This window comes from Lupinus angustifolius, unplaced genomic scaffold, assembly GCF_001865875.1.
Source record: "Lupinus angustifolius cultivar Tanjil unplaced genomic scaffold, LupAngTanjil_v1.0 Scaffold_82_50, whole genome shotgun sequence".
In the NCBI taxonomy this organism is placed as follows: domain Eukaryota; kingdom Viridiplantae; phylum Streptophyta; class Magnoliopsida; order Fabales; family Fabaceae; genus Lupinus; species Lupinus angustifolius.
The window spans coordinates 50,364-56,363 of NW_017724144.1; positions in this window are offsets into that span (position 1 = coordinate 50,364).

A 6,000-nucleotide genomic window follows, 5' to 3' on the forward strand; every position below is an offset into this window, starting at 1 on the left:
CTTGGTGAGGATCTAGTAACGTGTTATACTGATAGATGAATGGGTACATGGAAGCTGTTTGTAACGTTGTTATTATTATCAACAAAAAATATATATTTTTTTTTCAATTTCTTTTTAGAGTGTGCCATGTGGTGACAAAAGTAAGCCCAACAATTTGTTGGTTAAATGTTTTTTGTGGACAACGAAATACATACATTAATTCTTTACACTTTGATATTTTAACATAATACATATTTTCTTGATATTTATAATTATTAAAACAAAAATGATATTTAAAATTAAATATAACTACATTTTAATTCAGTGGAGATCGTAGATAAGTTAGAAAAGTAAATATAGGTATATTTTAATTTTAAACCATGAAGTTAAAAAATGGGTATAAATATATTTTAATACTCTATTATCCTAATTCAGTTTATAATTTTGTAGTATATACGTTGGGTAAAATAATCTATACTATTAATAAAGGGAAAACACAAAATAACCATATTTCATGATGTAATTTGTGTTTTCCTATTTTGCTCTCAATATCTTTTTATTTATACCAAAAAACCATATAATATTATTTTCTTATTTTATCCTTATCATCTTTTTATTTTAAAAGTGTATTTAAAAAATTGAATATTAAACCAATTGAATAAATTCAACCGTAAATTTAGAGCAAAAAATTATATATGAATTTATAAAATACAAACTATACATTACAAACGATAGGAAAGTGGGTTGACAGGCACGACAGTGCATGTCAACACGCTAGTAATAATAATAATGAATAGATACAATATCATTATTAACAAATTATTATGAAAAATATTAAAACGTGTTTTAATTTTATTTTATGAATGAAAATGTTCACAATTAATGTTATTTCAGGTCATTAAATCATTTTAACGTGAAGTCCCGGTGTTTTATCGGCTTTCATAGACATGATGCTTACAAACTGAATAGTTGAGAAAAATGTAAACTTCTATATAAAATGGTAGGTTAATTATAGAGGGAATTAAACATTATAGGTATAACAGGTAGGGAAATTTGAAGTCGAATTAAATAATTCTAGCGTATAACAGGTATACAAATTATAAAATGAATTGAATCATTATTGTCTAGCAGAATATTCACTCTTAAATTTAGTTTTGAAAAATATATTGATAGTTATATATAGAATTTGGCTTAAAGCCTTAAACTCTCCACTTTTTTATCATGTCCAAAATTTATTATGAATTTACTCTCTAACGAATCAAACCATATTCGTTATGTTTCCACCAAAAAGTAACAAAAAGAGGGTGAAATAACTAAAACAGGGGATTAAAACTACCAAAAGAAGGTACAGAGAAATTCATGAAGAAGCAAAAGTTGGGAGACTAAATTTATACAGTTTAAAGAATAATGTTAGCTTATTGAGGTTGAAAGTTGAAACCTCTCACGGGGAAATAGAAACTATGAAATGATAAAAAACAACGACTGAAATTACTTTCATCCTTATAAGTTTTCATATGCATCAATTGAATCACACAGAAATAAAAATCTAAAGATATACATAAATATAGTAAAGATATGTCAAAATCATCCTGTTATAAATAATAAAAATACTAAAAATAATTAATTTAACTCACGTTAATATTTTGAGGAATCATTTAGATTTTATATTAAAGTTATCACACGTTTCAAAAAGTCATAACAACCAAGTTTATCAATAAGTTATTATTAAAAAATATTTTTTATTTTTTATTTATTTCCTACATATATCCTCGAACTGGAGACAATCATGTTCGAGTTGGGAACATCCACAAATACGTGAGGCTAACTCTTGAAGCGAATATTTTTTTATTTCTAAGACTCGAACCTAAAACTTTACTTAAGAAGAATCAAACATATATTAGTTGAACCAACAGGTAAATAACAAAAGTCAAATTTTAATGTAAAAAATATCCCAGTGGAAAGACCCACCTTGGTGTGGTGCAATAATGCTTGATAGTGACTGATATCTGTCGATTCGTCTTAAATTACACAGCTATCTAGGTGTGGCCGTTTAGAGCAGGACGACCTAGGAGTGGATAATCTATTTATATATATAAATGAAAATGGATTAATTATTATAGTATAATTTCACTTTTTCTATTTTATTTTTTAATATTTTAATTTTACAAGAAAACGTATACTTATATAAGTGTATGATTACCACCAATATATTAACCACTTTTCTAACATTTTAATAAAACAAAACTTTGTAATATAAAGTATCCAATAAAAAATATAATATAAAAAATACTCAATACAAAAAATATTTTAATTCTCCAGAACAAAATATATAAAATTCTTCAAAATAAAATATATAACATATAAATTCGAGTTGGCAGCTACAAAGTGCATGTCACCCCTAATACTTATAATGGGTAGAGTTTGCCTCCATATTTTTGGATCCAGTAGAATTGGCTGAGATATTAAAATTAGTTGTTTTAGAAAAGTGTTATAAATTATATCTTAACTTACTTTTGTGAGAAATTAGAAAATCTTTTCTAATTGATTACGAATAGAAAAGTCATAAATACAACTAATTTATTATAAAAAATTGGAAAAGTCATAAATCATTTCTTAATTTATTTTCCTACATAAATAGAATAAGTGTAAGAGATATAGTTTTTCATTCAATTTTCCTCTCACTCTTTTCCTTTTGATCATTTAAAAATTGGTATGATGAACTTTTAAATCATTCTAATTGACCTTTAAACTATTACAATTATATAAATGGACCATTCCATCAAATATCTATCACGTTATTAACCGCAAAATGACATTGACAAATCTTGATATTTCAACTTTTATTAATGTGATTTAATTTTTTCTCTCTAACACCTAAAATCGATATGAAAACACTAGATATTGGCACAGTAATTCTACCACTCTTACTAAAACTGAGGCAAAATTATAATTAAGCCCAAAGTTGCTACTTTAATTGATCTGATGACCGAATAAGGCAAGAAAGATAACAAAGATAAAGCGGGAGGCACAAACTTATTTTTCCTGTCCCGTCAAATTCCCCCACTTCTCCCTACTCTATCTACTTGAGAAAACTTCTCTTCATACATATGCCATCACCTTTCGAATTGAAGCCTATTACTCACTTTGTGGTTTTAATTGACGTTGCGTGTATATAGCTTCTTTATTACCTTGTTGTTCAAATCCTTGAATTATCCAATCATCAACCTCGTCCACATTCCATCCTTCACAAGTAAATGAAAATCTAATTCCGCAACTTCTTCCACTTTATCAGTTTGCTCATAATTTTCGCAGTCTAATTCAATTTCTCTCAATCTCCAATCTTGTACTAGAAACCAAAAGCAAGAAAGGTTGTTCACCGAGAAGCAATGATTCAAGTTTTGATGTTTGGTGCTTTTGAAGTCTGTAATTTTTTTAGTAACATATATAACTTTATTTCCACTATCGTCCATCTTATATGTGTTGCATTTTGGCATCTATAATGCATAGGTTGTTAGGATGAAATGTCTCTTTGAAATTTGATTAAATTAATGTCATTTTTCTTTAATTGGAGTCTTTAACTTTTGTTATTTTTGTAGAAACTCCTTTGCATTGTCCAATTTGATGTGTGTTTTCTTTCAAAGTCTTTTTGTGTAGTTACTTTTTGTTGGATTTGATCCTTTTATAGATTCTTAAATATTATTATTATCTTTTAGAAACTGATTGGAAAAAAAAAATACAAATGACGGAGGGAAGAATGTTAAAAGATGTGTTGTCTAGTATAACTTGAAATAAAAAGAAATAAAAACTGGAGAAACAATTTGGAGAATCAATGAGAAAAAAATAAATGAGGAGAGTTACATGAACTAAAAAGCTTTATCACCATCTTATTTTTGCACTTTAATAGTGGAACCAAAGTAATTTGATATGCAATTCTCTTTAGTACGAGTACATACTATATTGTATGTCATCTTATCAAATACTAGTACATTAAGGGTATACTTATTTGATATGTTCTATATACTTACATTATTAATTACAAATAATTAATAATATATTTTAAAACAGGGTAATTACTTCTTTCATTCCCTCAAGTTTTTTGAGAGTACTAACTTAGTACGTAATAAATTTAAATTACCATTTTGATCCCCAATTTTACAACATAGAAACACATTAGTTATTTCATATTCACCCGTTTGTTAATGTTAACATAGTTGATCATGTGACACATTAAATACTAACATGATTGCACCTGTACAATTCCTGCTAGAGTGTTGTATCCATCAACAACATGACGTTGTTTCCATTTTTTTGATAAATGTTTAAAACAAAACAATGTAATTTTGTTTTATTTAAAAAAAATACTTATATAGCTAGAAAACAACGTCATTTTGTTTTATTTTTTAGAAAAAATAAAAAATAGAAAATGATAAGTTCCAAACATACCTAAATTTCATACACTTTTATGTCACTTATCTTAAGTATAATTGAGAAAAATCAACTTAAAACAATATTTTTTGTATAAAATATCACAATCTTGTATATTTGTGTTTGTATTTCTTTTTTTTAATGTGTTTTGTATGACTTAAAAAGAAGAAGAAAAGATAAAAAAAGACTCATGGTCAAAAAGAAAAAGAAGTCAAAATCAAGGTGCTCAAGCAGGCAGTTGAGCATGGACCAAGCCACGCTAAGCTGACCTGGACACCAGCCTGACCTAGACCAAACTGCTCAAGCAAGCAGCTGAGTGGACCTGCTTGGCCGCTCAGCCTAGCACCAGACTAATCCTGACACGGTCAGAACTCAAGCTTGACACGGTCAGACACAAGCTTGGCACACGTCCAAGCTACTCAACAAGTAGCTCAGCGGTACAACCAAGCAGCTCAGCGGTGAACCAGACTCCTGCCTAAGTCAGCAAGCACCAGGCCACGTCCCAGTCAGCATGGTCAAAGCTGCTGAACAAGCAGCTTAGCGGTGCTACAGGTGTGCTAAGCAGTGTGCACCCAGACTTGACTTAGCCATCAAGCAAACCATGAAGTCACTAATGTAACGCCCCGAAAAAAATACTTCTAAAAAACATTGCGGAAAAATGGGTAATTTTTTTTTGAATTGGTGATATAAAATTGTTTTCATTTAAAAACCTTCATTTTCCGGGACATCACTTTAAGTAACTCGAATGCGGAAAATCAACTTATCGTTATCGAATGATAACTTAACCCGATTCACAATTTCCTGAATAACATAATGCATATAATCGGTTAAGTCATAATTAGTTCATACAAACTAGGTCAACAAAGGCGAAAACTACATCGCCACTAACATATACAAAATCAAAAAGAAACACAATCCCCACCAAAAACAAAAAGGGGACATCGACTAATCCACATGTTGACTCAAAAGATTCCCAGAATGTTGGACCCCTCACTAGGGTCCTCCTCCTCTTCCGAGTCAGACACGAGGTCGATCACCTCCACCGAACTCTCTACATTTACGAGCTCAACGACCTCGTCCTCCTCTTCCTCTTCCTCCACTTCATTATGCCATAACCCAGTGGCATAATTCGGAAGGGATGACATTCTCAAAACCGGAGCCTTCTTGCAGGGACCTCCTCCAAGAACCCGGCTCCTCTTGGCTCTACTGGATGACGGAGCACCCAAACAATCTGTCCACGTCCTATGACCGTGAGAGGAAACAACACCATCACTCTTGACTGGCTGGTATCGAAGTTCATCCTCTGGGAACCTCAGCCTTCTTGGCGGCAAGGTGAAAGAAGTGTCAATGTAGGCGTCGGGTTGAGGGATCATCATCGATGACCCGTTGCACACCATGTGCAACGACAGACCACAGGGGCCTGTGTATGTATATCTGTGCCCGTCACTGTCCCATTGTCCCATCGGGGACATCATGAAGTGATAGCCTCGAATGTGAGTGCTGTTGTTGGCCATCTGCATAACAATTATATACAAAACAAGAACAATACAACAGAGAGAGTAAGACATCTAATGAACATAAATTCATTGACAGCGT